General features: G+C 38.7%; 2 long non-coding RNA genes across 12 annotated transcripts in view; one reads left to right on the top strand and one right to left on the bottom strand.

Moving 5' to 3' along the window:
• LOC106019887 (uncharacterized) overlaps nt 1-23636 on the bottom strand; it is a 57388-nt gene that overhangs the window by 13057 nt on the left and 20695 nt on the right. Inside the window, exons 5-9 of one of the 11 annotated variants that reach the window (XR_011808486.1) lie at nt 22336-22384; nt 20326-20381; nt 19833-19931; nt 17465-17523; nt 12377-12513 (exon numbers count right to left, since the gene is read on the bottom strand). The exons of 5 other annotated variants lie outside the window; for them this stretch is intronic. This is a non-coding gene — a long non-coding RNA (uncharacterized lncRNA). Of the gene's footprint in view, nt 1-49; nt 1648-12376; nt 12514-17157; nt 17524-19832; nt 19932-20325; nt 20382-20424; nt 20588-22335; nt 22385-23636 lie in introns of those variants that run through there. 5 more of the 11 variants (XR_011808487.1, XR_011808488.1, XR_005264747.2 and 2 more) reach the window with 5 other exon arrangements.
• Nucleotides 5334-12510, top strand: LOC119716553 (uncharacterized). Its single transcript, XR_005264754.2, has 2 exons — nt 5334-5631; nt 6496-12510. It is a non-coding gene; the product is annotated as an uncharacterized lncRNA (long non-coding RNA).

Genomic DNA, 23636 nt, shown 5'->3' with positions numbered 1-23636 from the left:
CTGCAAAAATACCAACATAGAAACTCCTAGGGCAATAAGAAAGAGGCAGCAAAGATTTATCATAAACAACATAATTATAAATGATGGATAAATACACCATCTGCTTTTCTGTGCCCCACCAGCTTTCATAGCTCTAATGGGAGAGGCTGCCAAGACAAATCTTGGCAGGCCCTGCTGATAGCTGGTAGGATGCCAGCCAAAAGAGTTTGTCAGGTCAAACAAATTTCTTTGACAGGATAACTGGTTTATATGGTAGACAGGAAGCAGTAGATGATATGATGTGATATGGTATGATATATATGATTGATTGATATGATATGATATGATATGATATGATATGATCTGTCTGATTTTAATAAGCTTTTGAAAATATTTACATAACATCCTTATAAACAAACAACAGAAGTACAGTCTAGCGTTCCCATATTACAGTCACAAGCCAATTTGGGGTTATGACAGTCATTAATCATTACAGTCATTAGTCAATACAGTCATTAGTCATGACAGTCATTAGAACTATAAGCTTAACCAAAATACAGTTTTTTATGCACGTGTTTAAGTTGAACAAAATTATCAGTCTGTGAGTAGTCTCTCACAACCAAAGTTTGCACATTGCTAGTCAAAATGAAGTCACCATGATTAAGTGAAGAGGCAGTTGAAAAACTAAATTGAAATAGTAGTTATCAACAGTTTGCAATCAAACCAAAAGTAGTTATCCATTATGGTCTAAAAACAGTTTTACCTAGGTAAAAACTCATTATTATAAAGTTATTATAATTTGTAAAACAAATAAAATTAAAAAGTGTTATGTGTTATTATGCATCATTATTTATTATATATGGTTGTAAATATGAATATTTAAATATGCAGCTTGAATAATAAAACAGAGAATTTACTTAACAACAAGACAGTTGCAAACAAAGTACACAAGTGTCACCAGCAAGTGTCATATATAAGGCAGATGAGGTAATGATGCTTCTCTAGGCTGTGAATCTTTGTATTTTCATTCAATTCTTTATTGTTTGCAATATAGCAATCTTCCAGAAAAGTTGAAAACACTGCACTAATTTGAAGCAGCAGCCTTGTATCCAAATTTATGTAAATTTTATGATATAAATGAAGTCATAACAAGATTAGAAAAGACAATAGAAAAAAAAAAAAGTAGAGGAGGGATTTAAGAGGGTACAGAATGAAAATTAATTGCCTTGGCATTTTTTTTCACTGTTTTCTTTAGAGAGGAGGAAACAACATGCTGACCAACAACCACCACAAAGGATGACATTAAACTATGCTCTGAATATTTATGCTTTATTCATATATCTGTTTAACTAAATGATCTTAGTGTGTTTGACCTTTTAAATGCAGGAAATAAGTACAGAAATAAGACAGAAATTCACTTTAATTATTGAAAAATCAACTTCACCTTCCTAGACATTATCAAAGTTTTCAGTGGTATTCATAATTTAACTAAGGCATTGTTCACCTGATGAATATTTATAAATATAAGTCCCTTCTTTCAGCAGTTTTTGGGTAACTTCCACAATTGCTTTTTCATGGGAAGCTTTCAGACATGGCACTCCTTTCTCATCTTCCTATTGATTCTCTTCAAGCACAGGTGTTTTCCCAAGTCCCAGTCATGCTATCACCCTGCTTGTGAGCCAAGAACAAACAATGAGGCGATTCAGAAAGAGAGTGGGATTTGGACACCTGAGTGTGTTAAATATTTCCATTTATGTAACAAGCAAGTAACAACAACTCGATGATGCATATATTGCTTTGTTTTGTTTTTCAATGATAAATGATGATCTATATTATGGGAATTTTGGCATTTTTACAGAGAAATCTGTAGAGTAAATATTTCATTTGTCTGTTCTATGATTGTCTCAATATTTCTAGGAAAACTTTTGCTCAGAAATATACCTTAAAAGATTAACTCTAGAGACTAGTCAGGAAAGGATTATGTTTATTTAGTACTCACCAGAGAAATCAATGTACCGGAAAAGATAGAGATTAGATAATCTGCTAGGTCCTCATACTCTCTGTTTTCTATCATATATTTCTCTGCTATAGTAAGTTAGCTAGTATCACGGGAGAAGCCCATAAATTATCCCAAATGTCTCATAAAAATACTGTTAGTTTTCAGAAACAAAATACCCACCACATTTCCAATCCAATTTGAGCAAATTCATTAATGATGAGGAACAAATATGAGTACACTTTGTACAAGCCCAGGCATCCTGCTTTGGAAACTATATCCAAATACATAAATTTTAAAGGTCCCATATTTTGTGAATATAGCTCTGTAAACCAGTTGGCATGGTTGGCATGCCAGGATAAGGTCAAAAGTTACAAGTCTGAGTGTAATAACTAGCAAAAGAGCCTAGAGAGTTCATTAAAAGTCAATCCTACGCTTACATACAGGATCAGATTTTATTTTTTTTTGAAGAATTTGGGGCTTTTTTATGCTTTTGTGTGTGTGTGTGTGTGTGTTTTATTTTCTTTTGAATGAGAAAATATATTGTAACCATAACAATTATTATTAAGTCAAAGTAGCAAGTACTTCCACATATGAGCCCATGCTCAATAAAGACAAGGCACTATATAAAGCCAGTTGTGTTTTTTATTCATACATTACTCTGACTATACAGGCCTGTCCATTTTGCTTTAGCAGTGCTGATATGATCTGCTCCCAGGAGAGGAGAAGTGCTCCTTCACTGACAATATGTAGCTAAAATTCTGCCCTGGATTTTATATTCTGGGGCTATGAGTTCAAGATACTGGATAGATTTCCTATTTATAAAGGAAGTCTCTCAGGTCCCTCTTTAGCCTACATCCTAATGTTAATGAGGTTACTCCTGGCTTTGTCTAAAAATAATAGTCAGGTCACTGCATTCATTCTAGTCAATTTGTTTGGCAGTGTTACAAGTGAAGAAAGAGTAAAAAATTAATTTAAGCAAGAGTTCTGAGCCCTGATAGACATTGAGTGTGAGTTCTGACATAACATAAAAGGAGCATAATTAAAGAGAGCTTCTGTGGAAGAAAAAAAAAAAAAAAAAGGCAGGAAAAAGACTGAAGTCTACAAATCTGAGTTCTGAAAACAGAAAGAGTAAATCAGACATTTTAAAGTGCGGTAGAACATTCCTTGATGAAGAAAGGATCCTGATTTAGAAGAGGAAAGGACAGGAGGAAAATTCCTCTGATGGGGTCTTATGGTTTTTGTTGGGAGCGGAGGGGGAGGTTGATGTTTGTTTGTTTTTCCTAGAGAAAGAATAAGGACACTTTCTGTGGAAGAAAATACAACTGAACTATTCACTATTCTAAATAATTTCCCAGGAAGATTTCCACCATTTTAATTGCTGATCATTCAACTCTTCTAAAGAGTTAACACTTGGTATATCCTATCAACATGCCTGGGAACTGATGGAAAGCTGGCTGGTTTTGGCAGAGCTACATGGCTTTGGAGGGACATCACAGCAAGAGTTAAAGGCTATGCAGTTATGCTGTAAGTATTGTTTCTTCTTGTAGATATAAAATATTTGACTGCTTTGAAAGTTCTGAAACTCTTTGTTAAATGTTGCCAAACTCAGCTGTTATTTGCTGGATGCTCTGCATCTAGATATGCTTCACTAAAAATCACAAAGCTGGTGATGTTTTGGTGATACAAATTTACACCATTTTTTGTACAAGAAGAGGCTACCAGAAGGGAAAATTCCAGTCCAGAGAGTAAAAGCTTCCAAAGCAACCAAGCACATGTTAAGTAGAAACAATTTTGACCTCTGATTACACTGCTCCTCCTGACTTGCTAACATCACAGTATTATTTATCTAAATACTTTATATATATATATACAGTGTTTCAGTTGGGATTTTCAATTGTATATGTGTGGATATCCACATATCTTTCCTTCAAGTGAAAGAATTCCTCAGATTCTGGCATTCTTTCAGATGAACCTGTTGAGCTTTTTCTCCTTTTCCTTTTCTTTTTCCTTTTCCTTTTAACTCTCAGCTGATTTTCAATATATTAAACTAACAGATATTTCTATATTTCTTTTCCTGAAAAGTGTATGATAGAAAGACACAAACATGGTGGATAATTGAGAGAAATCTGTTGCATATATTTCAGTATAGAATGCTGTCCAGATAACATAAGTTAGGCTCTTCTATCAAAGAGTGAGAAGTACTAAATCTCAGCATCTTTGGGAATCAGAGAAGAGGCCATTTGATCACTTTTGGCAAATTAAATGGAGAAGAATGGCAAAGGAATCATCATTGAAGAAAAACCTGTGGTCACATCCAGTCTGTTGCCACTGCAGATCAGTCCAATTACAGCTGTGCAGCTAGACCATGATCCCATGAGTAGTACCAGCACCCAGGCTGCATACCTTTAAACACTTTAAACACAGGAAGTGTTTTCAGGGATGCACAGTAGTATTCCTATTGCATGTGCTGCTGGTGATGGAAATCAGCCATTAGTTAATGCTGGTTTGGTTGGAGATGCTGTCTAGATAAAAGGAAGTGGGCACCTGTTTGAACAAGAAATAGCTCAGGATGTATCATGGAGAAAATAAAAATAATAAATTAATTAAAAAAAAAAAAAGACAAATGATTCAAAGTAATTTTTGCAGCTAGCAATTAATGGATAAGATTTCTATCAGCAGATTTCCAGCACAGCAAGTTGAGCTGGCAACATGACTCATATTCATAGAAGTTGGGTGGGATTTTCTGGTTTTGACTATAAAATTATCCCCCTACCAAAATTTAAAAAGCAATGTGAGGGAATCCATAAACCCCATGAGCTCATGCTGCCAATCTCAACCCCATCAGAAGCCATGCATGAGACTAACCTGCTTAGAGACTGAGTACAAGATGTTCTTACAGAAAAAGCTGTACATAGCCAAAAGCAAAAAGAGGGAAAATATATGGAAAGAAATCAAGCAAATACAAGAAACAAAAAATAAAAATAAAAGTTAAATATATATATGTGTGTCTATAGTGCAAAAGAATGTGTTTGAAACTGAAAGCAATTAAATATATTTTGTCTGTGTGCTGTAGAAAAACCATGAAGGTTGTCAGAAACAGTCACCAAAGATTTCCTACACACAGTGTGGATATTTACATTCTTCTTTTTTTTTTTTTTTTTTTTTTTTTTTCCTCTCCAGTGTATATTTCGCTGTTTTTTGGACCACCAAGCAACAGAAGCAACGATAGTAGTGAATGACTCATACCCAGACATTTCTGACCTATTAGTCACATATCTGTTACTGGAATAAGTATTGATTCTGTGCCTGCTGAAATGAAAGATGTGTCTGATGGCTCATGAGGGAAGGTATGTGATATTCAAGGATCGTGGTTTTCTACAGTAAATGTGCATCTTTCCAGACAGAAGTTCCCAGACTGTGTTGTATATACTGCTAGTGGAGCTGGAACAATTTCAGACTGGCTCTGCTCATGACAATCCCTAAATCAATTAAAATTAGGAATCTTTCTTGAAATGGAATTAATACAGCTTGCTGGTAGCAGCCAAGGGAGCAGGTCTAGCTCTGTCTATACTAAGTCTGTCTGTCTTTGAAAACATGGACACACAAGCATTTACCAGCTGATCACCAGTGGCTGATGACCAGCCTACACGAAGGTAGGTCCAAGAGCCACAGAGCAATTGACTTTCTAGGTTGCTGATGGGTGGTATTTGCCTGTGTGGAGATTCTCCCATGGTAATTCAGAGCGAAAGAAGAGATGAGAGGAGGTATGTTGTGGTTTAGGAAAGCAGAGGGTGAGACAGAGTGAAGACTGTCAGGCCAAGGGAGGGGAGAGGAAGATGCCAAAAGAACAAAAGAGACTAAAAACACCCCACCCTTGTGTAACCACACAAGCTGGCAGGGTCAAGCACTGTCTCTATGCTGGAGATACTCAAGCAAATAACCCCCATTTTGAGGGCCTAACTCCACTTAGCTTTATTCTGTTTACTTCAAAAGGGACTGGTCAAATATTTGTAATTGAGCAAAGGCTGAACTGTTTTCCCGGATCAGGACACAAAGTGCTAAATGGTTAAAATGTGTTTATAACATTACTGTACTGTATTCTTTAATTATTGGCTCACTTACTGGCTAGCAGAATCATGCATATTCCATCTTATATGCTCTTCACATTTCTTTGTGACTTTCGGTTTTGTTTTTTCCACAGATGAAAGATAGCTAGAATCCTTGCTGTAAGGTCATAATGTCTCCTTAACCATTTGCACTTGTCCTCATGAAGTAAATTAGTCTTCTTTTAAAACTTTTAAAGAATTGGTACTAGTATACAGAGAATCATTATCATGAGAATACAAAGAGGGTTCCTTTTTTTTAACAATATTTTAAGTTTTATATATGTTAGGTTTTATATAGCTATAGCTTTTTTTATGAAAAAAAATCACTGCATGTTTGCACAAGATATAGAGAGCCTGATAAAGAACACATATGAAGTATTTTAATCACAGTTTTTTCCTCTCTCTCTTCAGCATTCGTTTTGTTCTTGATTCAATGTTCTTCATAAAATCAATCCAAGTTAACAGCATTTAAAATGCCATTCAAGCAAAAATGAAACCTAAAAACATAGAAATGGGAGTCAAGTAATAACAGATACTATGAGTCTTGCAGAACAAATTATAAGTCTGTATCCTTTTTTTGGAAGAAAGATGTGCAGCTGTACTAAGAACAAAAGATATGTATGCTAAGGTGGAAAAGAAAAAGCAGAACCTAAGCACAAGCTTACACAATTCTGATCTTTGCTTACTTCCTTCAATATTTAGAAAAGAAACTGCACATACAGGCTGATGACAGGATCAAGTCAACATGAGTTTAATCTTGATTTCAGCTGATACATGTTTAAGACTTAAGACAAAAAAAAAATAAAATAAAATAAAAAAATACTACTATGCTAGCTCCTCACAAAATCTTTATATATGACAGCAATGAAAAAATGTATCTCTGAGTGATACTCCAAAGTATCTTAAAATTAACTTTTGAGCTAAGGAGGAAAACTGCATTATTTCTCAGAATTGCAGAGTTGCAGACTGTTTGAGATTGGAAGGGACCTCTGGAGACCATCTGGTCCAACCCCACTGGTCAAACAGAGCAACCTAGAGCTGCTTGCCCAGGATGATGTCCAGACAACTTTTGAAGATCACCATGGAGAAAGACTCAACTGCTCTGCACAACCTGTGCCAGTGTTTTTTCAACTTCACAGTAAAGTGTTTCCTGGTGTTCAGATGGAATTTCCTGTTTTCCAGTTTGTGCCCATTGCCTCTCATCCTGGCACTGAACACCACTGGAAAGAGCCTGGGTCCATTCTCCATCCCTCCTCCCCCATGACGTTTTCCTCCAGTCCTCAGGCATTTCTCTCGTTCACCGTGATCTTTGAAGATAATTGAGAGTGGTCTTGCAAAGACATCACCCAGCTCCCTCAGCACTTGTGGGTGCATGAGGACCCATGGACATATGTACTGCTGGTTTGTTTAAGTATTCTCTGACCTGATTCTCTTCAACCAAGGGTACATCTTCACTCCAGACTTTCCCCTATGGTCACTGGGACCTGGGATTTCTGAAGCCCAGTCTTGCTATTAAAGAATGAGGTGAAGAAGATATTCATTAACTCAGTCCTTTCCAAGTCATGTGCCACCAGAGCCCCTATCCCATTCACCACATGCTTATGTTTTTCCTTGCCTTCCTTTTGCCACTTATCTACTTACAGAAGCTCTTGTTGTCTTTGATATCCCTTGTCAAATTATTTTGTTCTGCTGGAGCCTAAAATATTCAGTACTAATTCTGGAATGTAAAGTTAAGAATGCATTTGTGCCAAATAAATAAATCAATAAACAAATAAAAATTGCTAATTTGTAATTTGATGGGGTTTTTCCTTGCTTCTTGCAGCATTTGACTCTCCTGTGTAGCTTTTTTGTGTCATTGGTGGTTGTTCCATCTGCTTGCAAGATACTGTGTGCAGATATTAAGGACACTATGTTCTGACATGTCAGACAACCGTTATTTCAAGGAACATGACCACTTACACCCCACCAGTCTCAAGATGCAGACAATGATTTAGAGTTAACAAGTCTCCCCTGATGGTTTGAAAGCCTGCTCTAAGCACATTCAGCAAGCAAGGCCAGGCCTTGCACCCCCTGGGCAATTCACATGGGTGAATTATCTCATAGAGTACAGTTATTCATATTGTTAAACAATGCGAGGAAGCAGTAAGAAGTTAACCCAGAAGTTGAAATTTTATACTCTTCTTTCCTTAGGAAACAAACTAGCAAAACAAAACAAAACAAAACAAAACAAAACAAAACAAAAAGAAGAACAAAGGAAACTCACAGGGAGGAACAAAGGACTAGGAGAGATTACATGAATCATCAGGTTCATCCCCTATCCACAACCAGGTAATCTTCAGAGTATTTCCCAATACCTTATAATAATTTTCAGACCTTTGCTACAAAAGGAGCTGAAGACAATATTCTTGTCTTGGCATGTCCCCATATCAGAGGTTTTGTATTTTCAAAAAAAAAAAAAAGATCCTTCCTAATCTCACCTAGGGGAAATTCCTTCCAGAACCTATGTCAGTCAACCTAACTTTGGTTATTGGAGCAAAAGGCAGCAGACAGGCATGAGAGAAATGTTTTCAGCCCAAGCTGACTCATAGTCCTAGATCAGTATGAAGGAATGAGAGACCAGGGAAAGAAAAGAAATTTGTCCTTCCACCCACCAGGTGCTGGTGGGAACAGAGAGAGGTACATGCTCTTTGCCTCTTTGTTGTTTTGGAGAAAGCAGAACTCACAAGCCACATTAAGACCGTATCCTACACATCCCAAGAATATTTCTCCCATCAGAGCATGGGGCATATGCTGTTTACCAGCAGTCACGTGCAGTTGTCAGTAAGCTCTGATCTTCCTGACATTTTGTGTTTCCCTATATTTATCACTGCAGCTACGTTTCACAGTGCCAATGAGAAAATCGATGTACCAAGCATTTCAGCTGCAAAAGCACCAGTGCAAGGCTCAGACAGCTGATCTCAGAGCTACTCTGGGACCCCAAATAAAAGGTAAGTATCTGCTCCCAGACCCACTAGATGGCACTGTGTATGGCTGGTACCAGCCCTTACAAACCTGAGGCAGAGTTTGGTGTGAGCCCAGCAGCTGCAACCTCAGATGGGTGGCTTTGATTTCCAGCACAAGTCTCTTAGCCTGGAACCTCATGCAGCTGTTCTGCCCCTTCAGCAATTTTCGGGATCCCTCAGTCACTCTAAATTAGTGCTCTTTCAAATGACTACCAGTATTTTTTTATATTATTTTTTACTTTTCTCCAGAAGCTCCAAGGTTATATTTTTCCAGTTCCTGGACCTTGCCCAAAACATTCCAGAGGTTTCAAGAAATATTTAGAAAGTCAGTAAGTCTGAGTATCCTGTCTAGCTGATGTGCAGTGCATGTGTGAGTGGAAGGGTGCAGCCTTCAACCAAGCCTCCCAGAAGTACTGCAGATTACAGGAATTTTGATGTGACCCTAACTTTCCATCTTGGCTACACCAGTTCTTCTCTATGGGATCAGTTTGTATCCCAGTGAAATTAGTGAGGGGGTTCCACTGAGATCACTGAGGGTTGGTTAGGGGCCTCTGCCAGGTTTCCAAACACTGAAGAAAAGTGTGCTGACATTTGGTAAATCTTTCCCCCTTTTCTGATCAAGATTTCTACTCTTACTGTGAGCAGGGTTTGCTGGTTTATGCTCACAATGAAAACTGATGGGACTGTCGGGAAAACTGATGGGGCTGCCATTTTCAGTTTGGCTAGCAGGAGTTTTGCCAAATACATTTTTCTAAATGAAATGGGAGTTAAAATCCCTCTGTCTCTCTGCTTCTTGCTGTCTCCAGTTTTTAAAAGTTTCTCTTGTATTGCAGCTTCAGCAGCAACCTGAGCATCATTTTGAGCCTTTTTTAAGTCCTTGGAACATAGCTTTGCCTCTCCCTAAGCAAAAGTGCTGTTTGAAACATCTCCTTTTTGTCCTCTCACATCATTATTTACTCTAATAAAGTGCATTAGGCATTTTCCAATTGTGCCATTCAAGATTCAGCCACAAACTGATCTATAAACCATATGCGAAATGTACAAGTTAAACAAACATCATCAATTCCCAGGCCTCACACATTTGAAGCAGTCCCTCACAGAGAGCTTCCATGGCTAGGTGGTGTCGGTCAGCAAAGCACTGTGAAGAAGGTCAAATATGCTTGTCAAGCACTGAGTTGCTAGTTATTGCCTCTTGTTTGAGGTCTCCAGACACAGTAGTCAGTAACTGACTGTGTGAGGGTCCTTAGTCCTCTCTCATATGGAAACCATGGCCCCCAGGGAGTAGGAGATATAAGCCCTGGATAGCAAGTGTAAGTTGGAGAGCATGAAGTGCAAAGCAACTGTGTGAGACTGGACGGCACTGGAAATGGAGTTCTGTGCCCGTCACCATGTCACAGGGTGACTGCAGGTAAAGCTCCTAAAAGAGGCAGGGAGAACATAATGTCAATGGCTTGGTTTGGTCTCATTCTTTTTATTTATTTATTTTTTAGTTCTGTATCTGACTGCCTCCAGGTGTGTCTGGAGCTGGCACAAAATACAACAGTGTCATGAGGAACTCCAGAAATTTAGAGGTGTATCTGAACACATAGTTCAGGGTTACAACTGAGTGAGTGCATACTACATCATAACTGTACAGATTTTTTTAACTGGCATTCGCAACAACAAGACAAAATTTAAAAAGAAAAATCAATGTGTGTAGTCAGGTTTCCAAACGAAGAATAGTTTGTAGTAGTTGTTTCACCTAGTATGACCCGGATTTGAGCATGATGAGTTTTTATAAGCTCAGCTGAGCTATACCTACTGTAGGACCTTAAGAAGGAATTCTTGGGGAGTTTGACCTCCAAATGCAGGATAAAGTAGTTTCAGGGTTGCTTTAACTTACACAGATTAGGAATAAATCCCAGGAGGTATTAAAGAAGAACATGTTCTGGCTTTTACCTATCCCACAGGATATGATTTACTGTTCAGGTACAGAAAAAAAAAAAAAAAAAAAAAAAAAGATCCCCATAACTTCTATCTCATCTATGCATCTATGCAATGATTTCTTCCCAGTTATGCCTGTATTCACACCACAAGTGGAGGCTACATCTCACTTTTGTATTTTCTCCATACCAGCAGCAGATCATTTTGGTGATAATTTTGGTGTTTATCTGCTTTTGAAATGCCAGATAATTCCTGGCCTCTCTGAACATAATTTTTGAGAACTTTGGGTTAGAAAACAGGGTCAAAATAGTTTACCTCATCATTCCTTTAGATCATGAACTCAAATCTTCTTGTAGTGTTGTATGGTCTGATTCATAAGTTTGTTTCATAAATTTGTTTGTTTATTTCTTAAGAGAAAGATGTGTTGGGGGGGGGGGGGGGGGGGAAGGGGATTAAAGAAACCAAAATACAAAAAGTGTTGCCATTATATCATTAGGCTTTTAAAGAAACTTTTTCACTGATGCTGACATATATATGACAATAGTTTGTCTAAAGACTGAAAAGTTAAACAAATATGAAAATAGAAGCTGTGAAACATCAGTGTTAGTTTTCTATGAGATAACTAATTGCACACCTGCATGTTCACATATTCCTCTGTGCCCTTTCCACTATTAATGACTCACATTTAAGCTGCTTGAATAATATGTCTTCACTTAGCTTGTAAGTTCTTGTTTGGTCCTCTAATGAAATAATTAACATGAGCATATAATATTGCCAGGAAAGCTGGCAAATACAAATCAAATAAGTTTTTGATGATGAGACTGCAGGAATCCTCCCTGAGCTCAACGTGTGTATGGAGGTTTTATAAGCAATTAAACTCTATCCCTGAAAATCCTGCCTTTAAAGCTTTTGGATCACCTGTAGGGTTTTATGGTCTGCTGAAATTAATGAGAATGTAGAAGCTTGCAGGGAAAGTTCAAGTAAGGAAAAGGAACATGTACCAGATAAGCTCAGACACACTTAACCTCTCCCCTGCTAAAGGGTTTCCTTTCAGGCAGCACTGACAAAGCCTTAAATAGATTCTGCATTTGAAACATTGTCAAGATTAATAGGCAGCAGCAAAGGTTCTTGTTTCCTTTGTTACTTCTTATGCTGCAGCAAAAGAACTGAACTTTAAGAAATATGACAAATAGTACTTTAAAACCTTTAAATGGTACTTCAAACCCTTTAAAACAACAAGATCTCTATGGGATTGAACAAATGGATATTTTTTTTCTGAACACTACAATGTTTAGGCAGTGGCTTTAAGTGGGTATAAGATGTCAGCCATATTTCTGTGCATGTGCTGCAGTGTAACATCTGACGTCCATCACCATCCTCACCCAACTTCAGCTGGCAGCAGTACTGATATCCTTCATCTTTCTCTGCTCCTTCTCCTGTCTCTTCAACAGCAGATTGTTATCCTCCATGCTATTCCCCTAGAAATGTCCAGGGACTTTACCTGCTGGCAGAAAGAAGACAAACGAGTTCCAGCCTCCTGTTGTCATTGCCCGGGACAGTGGATGTTTTGTGCAATATGACAGGGGTTGTCTGTTCCCCATTAATCTCATGGCTGAATCTAGTTCTGATAGCCTTTGAACTGGGAGAGGTAGGACCTGGAGAAGCTGCCTTTGCCTATTTGCCTGGATATGAAGTCAAAGAGAAAGCATATGGAGAGGCCAGATTGTGAGGGCAAGGAGTGTTTTGCATCCTAATTTGCTCTGTGCAGGCCTGGAGACTAAGGCACAAGCTGACCTGTCGCCCTATAAACAGTGTCCTCAGTTAAACTCGCCTAGACTCCACTCTAGCTATTCTTTCCTTTACAGCAGCATAACACTGCTGTGTTTAACATCAAGAGGGATAATCAGATTCAGTTAATCCGTGCTATTATTTGTCCATTTCTGTAAACCACAGTGGCAGGGCTGCAGGTTGTGTTTGTCAGCACATAAACATGACTTCAGCTAGTGTTCGTCATGGCAATGTGGCTTACTTAAAGAGGTATGTATATCACAGTTACTACTGAACATTCACCACCACAAAGATCCTGGTGCCAATACAGACTTGACAGCAGCAATTATGTTCACTGCCTCCAGAGAGAGAACAGAGAGGACAGACTCTTCTGAGCTTCTGGTTGCTCTTTTGGTGGACCAGGAGAAGGTGCTGCTGAAGAGATTTTTGGATTTTTGGAGCTATGCTTTATGCGTCCTGTCCCAACCACAAGCAAAGCGATCACATGTTTTTCATAGCACCACTAGCCTGCTACTCCCTTCATTCCTGAGGAGAGCAGCACTCTGAGAGCACCGGCAGTAATTGCTGCTGAACCAGTAGGAGAACACATCACTGCAGAGCCAGATGCCTGGAAATATGAATGCTGCTCTGTGGTTTCTTCATGAGTCCGGGCCAGTATTTACCTCATCAGATGTATCTTTACTTTGTTGCTCTATCCCAGCCTGTATGCTATTCACAGTGCAATCTATTTTCCACAAGTGACAAGTCAGGGGGTCCCCAAAGGTAGTTAAAGGAAAGCAGGATGCAAAACAAAATATACAGAGTGTATGGGAAAGGGGGGGGGGGAGCGGAGATGAAAAATACACCCACTACAAACATGAGAAAACCCAGTCCCAGGGAAAACAGGCGCAGCAGACTGGGAAGAAGCTTAACAGAACTGGGGAGAAGATTTGGGGGGGTGAGGAGGCAAAGACTGTGATTCCAGCCAAGACTAATGAGACTGCACAGGAACTGAAGCTGAATGACTGTACAGAATCTACAGAAGCAAAAATAGAGACCTGTAGCCATCTTTTTTTTCCACAGAGACAGTATTATCATTCTTTTTTTTCCACAACTGGATGAACAAAATCCTTAAGTGATTAGCCTTCAACAGATTTGTAGCCCAGGTTCTTCCAGCCCTCAGGCACAGACATAACCACGAGATTTCCGTTGTGTTTATTACCTTCAGGTGACTTGGAAAATGTTCATTAAAGTGTCTTCCACTGTGTAAGACTAAAAAGTAATGTACTAGATAGTGGGTAAGGTCACAGATGTAAAATTGGCTCTAACACTTTTTTCCTCTCCTTTTTTTTTTTCTTTTACATATATATATATAGTGCTAAGATGTATGAAAGGAAGCAGAAGACAACTAGTCTTGGCTATTTCCATGTACATATGTAGTTTTTGGCCCAGTGATATCAGATTCATCCTGTGAATCAGTCAAAGGAGCAATAAATCTAGAGCTCATTAGGATTACATGCATATTACCTTTACTCTGTGGTTTCTGACTGATGTACCTACAAGTTTTCATGGCCATCAGCATGTGTTTTACCTCCAGCAAACAAAAAAGATGGGGATACCTCTTACTCTGTCAGCCTGACTCTCCCATTCAGCCAGATGGTCTCTATTGCTTGCACATCATTGCTTGCCCCTCCATGGTACACAATATACTGCCTGTTCCCTAATGACAATACATGTGTTGGTAATAAATTTTCCATTCATAGTCCAATACAACCTTCTTAACTGGCTGATCAGCTGACAACCTTCTCTATTTCAAACTTTTCGGAGTATGTGGTGGAGACTGACTGCACAAGCTCCTGGGTCCTTTTCCCACACCAATTTCCCTCGACTCACAAATACCACAGGGACAAAGAAGAAAAGCAAACGCCATCTTACTGCTTTTTCAGTATCTGTTCATGCCTTTGTGCTACTGTAAGAGTGTTTTTAAAATGCACCTTAGCTTCATAGTGATATAAGGCAATAATTCTTTCCTGACACCAACCACAGTCATGGTTGCTTAAGTGAATTTGAAATCAGAAAACCTAAGTAGTCCTTGCAGTAATTATGTCTCAAAGGGTTTTCTCTTCCTACTGAAACACCAAAAGAGAATCAGCTTCAAAACACATCTTACATGCTTCATCTGTATATTAGTAAGGGCATTTCTCAGTAAGGGCTGAGGATTCAAAATATGGGGATATCGATTACATCCTCTTTTTTCTTTCCACGGAAGGTTTCCAAGGAGGTGGCTAACTAGGACTGAATACACAACCACATTTGTGCTGAATAGCTAGAAAGCAAAGGAAACCTATTATGTGGTTTTTAAAAACTTTTGTGAATTGTGGAAAAGATATGTAATGTTTCTGCTGAAAAAAAAATCCATCACAATTATCTATATGTTCTTTATTTCACTCCAAGAATTTTCAACAATGAATCTTTCTTGGGACCTTCATAAATAAATAAATAACCAGCAGTATCACTGTCATGGAGAACACTTATAAATAAGCTTACTACTACACAGCTGCTCTGAAGACTGCATATATTGCCTGTAAATAATTAGTTTTCCACCTCTGACAGGTAGGGTTACAAAAATGATTACTCTAAAATAAAAAATGTTGGGTTTAGTGTGGATTTTTTTTCCCCCTCCGAGAATCATACTAAACCATTCCACAGACACCTTTGGGCTTGCACAACAAAAGGCCCCATATGTTTTTACTTTCCAGAATTACTGCCAGACATGGAAAGGAACAGATGTGGAGCAGCCATTGCCTTGCGAGTTTGACCTGCAGCATAGGCACTTGATTCTTATTACCCTCCACTTTCTACTGATCATGCATCAGATCCCTTTACAGCTTCTCTTTTCTCACACATGCCTATTCATGTCAGAACTGATTCTCTTTGGTAATTACACTGTTCTTCAGATTCCCTTCATGATAAGAAAAAACATTTGCTTTACTTTTGCTTCTCAGTTCACTGTCTGTTTTGGATAAAGCTGGGTATGGAAGTATTAAAATACCAAGGGAAAGCCTGCTGTCACAATGAATTTCATACGAAGTCCTTTGAAGTCATTCATAAACAGTGGTTACCAATTACTGCTGTTGGGCTTTGGATCCACCCATGGATTTCTTCCAGCAAGAAGCATAACTATTAAAAAGTTTTCAAAAGATTCATCTGATGGGATTACCAGTTTGATTTCCTGAATAATGCTCTCTGAAGATTCAGATAAGCATGTTACCACTTGAAAGCTCTCCCTATCACCTCAGGCCAGAATTAAAGCGCCTCTGCAGTCACGGTGCCCAAAGTTTCACAAGCAGTGCGTAATTTCAGCCTTACAACAGAGCTACTCTTTGGTCTCTCCCTACTGAGAAAGGATATGCTTTCTTGATCCTAACACCAGAACCATCTGCTTCTTTTCAAAACATAGTCTTCATTATTGGAATGATTTAAATTCTGGTGCAATATTACTGGAACAGTCTTGGCATTATTTTGTGCTGCAAAGAAGTTCTTGGACAATTGCTTATTTGTTATTACCATCCTCTTTCTAACCCACTATGTTTATTCCCAGTAGTCAGACAGTTTACTTTTGAAAGATACCATTTTAATGGTCGTCCTAAATTTTGTATCCACAGACAGAAGTGACAGTACATTTCCCAGAAAGAATCTATGTAGCAGGTAGACCCACCCTTATGCAATATGTGCAGCTAATTCTTCATACATGATGCTTCTTTTCCCACAAAGTTTAGCCCCCTGAAGATATTTAGCTCTGAAAATTTGATTTGCCTTTGGAATATTGTATAGACGAGTAAAGGATCCGGTACACCTTTCTTCAATATGCCTCTGAATCTGAAATGTTAGTACTATGTCAGAAACATTTTGGATTTGTTGATCAAAATCTGCACATCTTCACTCATGGCTCAGTTTCTGCTAAATTCAGGTACAGTGCCCTACAATGACGCATTCTCTACCATGTTCCCTTTTCAAACTGAACCCCAGAAAACACTGCATCAAGTCTGTAGGATATACAGGAATATATTGCAATGGAATGAGTAGAATATTTCGTAGTAGCATAGAAACTGCGAATTTTAAACCATGTGCATTGCTGACTTGAGGCAACCAAGGAACCTCAGCTTTGGCTAAACACTGTGTTCAAACTTGGTTTATCTTGCACCTTTGAGAAGTCATTTTCTTTGAGAATAAGCAGAGTAAGCAGAACCATCAAAGGGGCAGAGCAAGAAGGCAAGCTCCCTGGACAGACCTCTGAGTAACATCAAACGTGTGTGTGTATATATATAAAAATGCAGTGTATATATATTTATATACACACACACACACACACACACATATATACACATACAGATACCATAGAGCCCCCAGCCTGTTGCTGCCATCTTCAAAGAGAGTAAACCCATAATGGTGAGTATGCAGGAGGCAAAGGCAGCAGTGAATGAGGAAGAAGGTGGTGTTCGAACATCAGTAGAAGTGTAGGATAAACTACTTGGAGAAATAAACCCTGAAGACAAAATATCTGGCCATGAAAATAATCAGTCAGCAGATCAAGGGAGGGAATTGTCCCCCTCTGCTCTGCCCTTGCGATGCCTCACTTGGAGTGTTGTGTCCAGGTTTGGGGCCACCAGCAAAAGAAGGTTGCAGACCTGTAAGAGTACGTCCAGCGGAGGGCCACAAAGATGATCAGAGGGCTGGAGCACCTCTCCTATGAAGAAAGGAGAGAGATGGGTCTATTCAGCCTGAAGATGAAAAAGGTCCAGGGAGACCTCATTGCAGCTTTTTAATACTTAGAGAGGCAGGTATAAAAAAGATGGAGAGTAATTTTTTACATGGGCAGATGGTGATAGGGCAAGGGATAACCGTTTTAAACTAAAAGAGTTTAGGTTGGATGTTAAGAGGGTGGTGAGGCCCCGGAACAGGTTGCCAAGAGAAGCTGTAGATGACCCATCCCTGGATGGGGCTCATTTTCTCCAAGCTATCATGTAGCGCTTAGCAAAGCATAAGATAAGTTCAGCATCACAGAGATCACATTATGTTTTCCCACAGTATAAATACTTTTTTAATGATGAAATATTCAGTATTTCTTTGTTTGGACACAATAAAAGAGCGTGCATAATAAGCAGCATCAAATAGGGTTTCTTCCTCCTCCACCCTCAGTGGCATTCTAATTTGCTTGTTGCATTATTCCTTTGTTTGAAATTACTTTTGAAAACCTTTTACTTGTCCTTTTAACTGATAGCACAAAAAATGAATATCATCCAGCCCAATCTGTTTCCTCAAAAAAAAAAAAAAAAGCAAACAAATAGTTGTTAGTTAATAACATTGGGTAGTGATACATCAAAGGAGTAGAATTTACATCCATGCCTTGTCTTGATTGATTAAAGTGTTCAAGTTTAATTCAGCATGCCACTGTTTCCTGCTGGTTGTTCTTCTTCATCAGTAACAAACCCTCCTTAGAAACTGTTGATACTGAACATATGGAGCCAATTAAATCTTTAATGAAATTTACTTATTTGCAGTTTCAGCCCTGTTGTGGTCTCTGATTCATTCAGTAAAAGGTTTCTGTTTACCAAAGGAGACCTTTTCATTTGCGTTGGAACACTGAAATGCAGAACTGCAAGTGTATTCTGCCAGAATTACTGGCATTTATCATGAAGTGGACAAATTAGGTGCTGAAATCTCTTTTAATGGAGAACTTCATTTTGCATTTTCAGGCACTTAAATAAAGTGCGACCACCTTACTTATAAAGCTGTAACCTGTTTCTGGTCAGTCTTGAGTCATGCATTAGGATAAAAACATCTGTCAAATACTAATATGTTGTATATATTACTGTATACTAAATATACAGAGTGAATTTGTAATACAAATAATGCTGAACAAATTGATACCAACCAAAGTACCTGAGAAGATAAACTAACATAGTATAAAGCAGCTAAAGAATCTGGTCACTGGGTTTATTCTTACACAATTTAAAGTCATAATAACAAAATACAGGTGATCTGTTTGCACCTCATACTCTGTCAGAAATTATTTATTATCATTACAATACTACATTTTGTTATCCTTTTGCCTTTTGGGCAGACTCTAGTACCAAGATCCTTGTCAGCCTTTGAGATCCCATCTGTTGCTCATACAACAAGTAATCTCATCATGAACCAGAACCTCATTGTATTAAAAAACACCTTAAAATGAAACTTTAGTTTTCATATTGCCCTTTAAGGACAGGTAACTGATAGATGAGTGATCACCAAAAGGAGGTGAAACTTGTTAATGTTAATACTATTGAAAGTGGTACTGGCAAACACACTATATAGAAGCCCTTCTGTTTGAAAATACTGACTTGTTGTAAATTATAGCAGTTTTTTCTGACACATCCTGAGCTCAACAGCATATGTGGTGCTGAAATGAGGAGTTGTGTTCTCCAATGCCCCTTTAGATTTCTAACTCACTGTTTAGATTTCTACCTCCCTCTCGACCTCTTAGGAATTCACTCCCCCCCACCAGCCAAAAAATAAAATAAAAAATAAAAAAATAGAGAAAAAAAAAAAAACACACACAGAAAGACCCTCAGATAAAGCTTTTCAAGGATTAAATAGATAGATAGATAGATAGATAGATAGATAGATAGATAGATAGATAGATGCTCTGACTGAAGTTTATATCTGATTAAAAGGCATCTGTACATATTTCAGCTAAAGGGTGACAGAAGACAATGAGAAGAGAGATATGGTATGTTAAGATGTTTTACAAGCTAGATTTCATATGAAACAAGGGATTCAGTCACATGTTAGCATTTACACAGAGCCTTGAGGAAACACAAATATGGATTAGGGCAAAAATCATAAATATTCCTCTCCAGGGAAGCCTGGATTAAGAAGGAATCTAAAGAGAAGCAAAATGAAATTGAGATTAATTAATGAGAATATATTTCAGGTTATGTAAACCTTCTTACCTCCTGAAAGGGTAGTGACAGGCCATATGCTATTTCAGTTTTTGGAGGCTGTAATACTTACCAACTGCATCAAACAAAGAGGCAGCAAAATGAGCTTCATCAGGAGGCAACAGGCAGGAGGCAAGAGGTGGCATGAGATCAAAGCACCCACAGTGAGCTCCTGCAGCGAAGCAGGGCATTTCAGTTGTATCAATGCACTGCTGATAATCGCAACAAGCTGATCTCACTGCTCTCCAGAATGCAGCTGAGACATAACTGGCCTGCACTGCACCGTTGGAAAGGTAAAGCTCTAATGCAGTTTAAGATTATTTGCACTGGAGAGGGACTACCAGATGGTGATAATTGCCCATGATCTTTGGGATATACAAGAGCCTTAAAAGGTTTGATATTGAAAGAAGTTGCTTAATGAATGGGAATTGGAAGGCTTGAAGAGAAGTTGATTAAGGGTCCCTTCCAACTCAGGATATTCTATGATTCTATGATTTTTTTTTCCCTTAGGTGTTTGTTACTGTAGGGTGCTATTACACTTCAACAGGTTATAAGGCCCAACCTACCTGGAGGCAACAAAACGATTTTTATTTCTCATCCAAAAGCAAGAGAACTTGTCCACCTAAAAATTAACCGAGCAATGTTAAAAAAAAAAAAACAAAACACCCAATTCAGTGAACTTTATTAAGAATATCTAACAGAACAACCCCTTCCTTTGGATTTTTCATTCTTCTCCACACTGCCTTTTTTTCCTCCTCTCTTTCCTGAAAGCAAACACCTTCCTTGTCATACTTCTGTTTTGTAGAACATCCAACTGATGCTAAGTAACTACAAATAAAAAAAAAGATAAAAAAGAATAATAACCTCTAAGTTCCAGCTGGAGACCATCACCAGAGAACTATTGCATTGAATTTTTTCTACTCCCATTTATGTTGCATCCCAGCCTGTGATGAAGCATCCTTTACTAATAGACTGGAACAAAGTCTCAGCAAGTTATAAAGTGTTTTTTCCCTTTATCATGAGCACCTTATTTGCTTCCCTGAATAAAGTGTTGTGGGCCACAGTGTTTTCGGTTTTGGTTGGTTGGTTGGTATTCAGCTATTTTTATTCTGCAAAAGAGCCCTGTCTTTTCTTGTCTTCATCACTGCTTTTTATATGGTGGTATTGAATGTTTTTGTCAGTGATTCAGGACTACAGCCTGTGGGGTGTCAGTAATACATGGCCTGTGCACTGTTGGTCTTTCATCTGGACACCAAATACATAACACAAGAAGAGAAGCTGGAAATGTTGTTGGTCTCCTCCAGTACAGGCATGACTGTTTTTACCACAGGCAGCTTGCAAAAACGTATTTGTTTATATGTTTCTGTTTGCTTTGTTCTCTTTCGTTCCCATTTTCTTCTATGTTCCTTAAAAAAAAAAAAAAAAAAAAGAAAAAGGCTTGCTCCTTGGCCAAGCCTCTCAAGTTTCATGTTTCCTACACCTGACAACAAAAACAGGATTTATATAACTGCCTAATGGTATAATATATGCTTTAGAGAGTCCTGCCCTTGTGATACACCCTAGCACCACATCAGAGAGGCATCTCTCTGCAGGTCTTGTGTCCTGTAGGCCAGGCCCAGGCAGAAAATGCATAAGTTATTGCAAAACACCTGAAAGGGATCTGTGTTTAAGAACCTAAATTTCCCCAAAATATTCTTTCTCTCATGATGTTAAGAGAAGAATAAAAATAAAATAAAAGATTAAAAAAAGAGTAAAACATACAAAAAAATAAATAAAAAATAAATAAAAGAAAAGAAAAGAAAGTAGAGCATGGAAAGGAGAGTGTGCAAACATATTGAAGCCCAAAGCAAATTGAGATGGCTCCATCTTCTCTGAAAATATGACCTATCTTGAACAGAGGTTCTGAACTAAAGTTACTTCAGATATCTTTCATAAAATCCTGCTGCGAGGTTCTAGAGAATTCTCTCCAAAGCAGAAATGTGTCCTATCTTCTCAAGCACTATCTGGGAATCTCTTCGAAGCAAAAGTCAGTTTTGTTAAGTGTCATCATGTACTATCTTTCAGCCAAGGGAAGGATGAGAGGCAGGAGGTTGCAGCTTGCAATGCCTCAAGGCGATGGCATTCTCCCAGTTTCTCCTTAAAGACCATGCCAGAAGTGCTTAAGAGCAAATGGCACATAAAACAGAAACACCTGCCATTACTGGGCTTTGTGTATGTTTGTGCGTGTACAATTATCTGAAACTTCATGAAAAAAAGCCTGCTTTCCTGCCCAAAGAATGTAATGAAAAATTTTACTGTGTGAAGCAATATAGCTGGAGTGGTCATCCTAGTTTTATCAACAGATGGGCTGAGAGACACCCAGAAGGGCCTTGCTCAGCCCTCCCTGGAGGGCACTGGCACACATGAACCTCTATGCCCCATCCTAACTGCCTCTTCACACCCACCTCACCCCTGTTTACCCTTCTGTGTCAGCCAGTGATGATGGCTACACCACATTGAGGCTCGCCTAGGAACTTTTCCTTTAATTTCAGAAGTAAATCTGTCACTTACATACACGTTTTTCAGCAGTAACTCACCAATTTATCTTCTGTCTTCATCAGCAAACAGTAATGCTCTGCTGAGACTCTGAAAGAAGTTTTGTAAAGGACATCCATGCTCAGATTTTGTGCCAGCTTAGCATGAAGCCAACCCAGCATATACATGCAAGGAAGCAGCAGCTCAGGCTCTACAGCTCTTTTGTCCATGTTATTACAAGACCTTGGTATGTATCTCAAGGAAGCCCTCCCTTGATTTGAGGGCCTTGGTCTACCTCTAAAAGAGGCGGTTTTTCTCTTCAATATGGTGAGAGGCTCACCATTTTCTTATCCAACTCATGGATGTGGATGTAGTGTTCATCATTGTGGCAGTCCTCATTTTCCTGCCCCTGCCATGATCAGGTGCAATAACACTATTTCACTGGTGGCTGATGAACAATGTCTAGGGGACAAACAATGTCTGGGGGTAGCTGCTGAGATAATAGTTTGGATAAACTGTTTCCTTCCATGAACCTAAGTTTAGCTGGTACTTGGGAGTGAAAAATTCCCATCTGCAGAACACTGCGGTAGTAAAAGTTTTGGTGGTGGCACTTAAAACACAGAGACCACAGTATGTCTGAAGGCAAATACAAATACTGGAGAAGGAAAGGAGCACATTTTTATACTACAGAAAAGTTATTTGATTGTTTTGCTGTGAGACCTGTCAAGTTAAACCAATTTGCTCCTAGTTAAGGATTGCTATGATTCATAAGTGCATAAATGGGAGAGGTTACTGTACAGTACAGAAGATGCTGACCTAGGCCCCAAGAATACCTGACAATGATGAATAGAGTCAGAGACATTCATGTTGAATATGTTTCATCTAGATTGGCTACAAGTACAGGCAGACTTTCCTTGCTATCCTGCAAACTTGATCTGTAGATGTTGTGTGCTCTACTTGTTATACACATCTGCAGATGTAGCTAGTGAAGCCAAGCTCCCATGTGACTGAGATTCAGGCTATGTATGTGCACCTGGCCTTCAAAAGAGTATGATATCATTCATCAAAGGGGTCTGGAAAAGCCGTGCACCTAACAGGTGCTTAGCCCATGACAAAGCCTAATCTCTGATCAGAGCTCATCTTTGTGACAGATGCCATATTTCACACAATGAGCAAAGAACATGTCCCTGTGGATCCCATCCACCCTACTGGGTACACATTGCCCAGTCTTCAGCCTGTATTTGCAGACTCATGAGTGGCATGGCTGGCAAAGCTGGTCTTGAAGAGTGATTTCAGGGCAATGCTTACCCAGGCCATAAGGACTTCTCCAGGTTGCTTCAGGATTCGAGTCCAGTACCCCAGG

This window comes from Anas platyrhynchos, chromosome 3 (assembly GCF_047663525.1).
Source record: "Anas platyrhynchos isolate ZD024472 breed Pekin duck chromosome 3, IASCAAS_PekinDuck_T2T, whole genome shotgun sequence".
In the NCBI taxonomy this organism is placed as follows: domain Eukaryota; kingdom Metazoa; phylum Chordata; class Aves; order Anseriformes; family Anatidae; genus Anas; species Anas platyrhynchos.
This window is presented reverse-complemented; position numbering and strand designations above follow the sequence as displayed.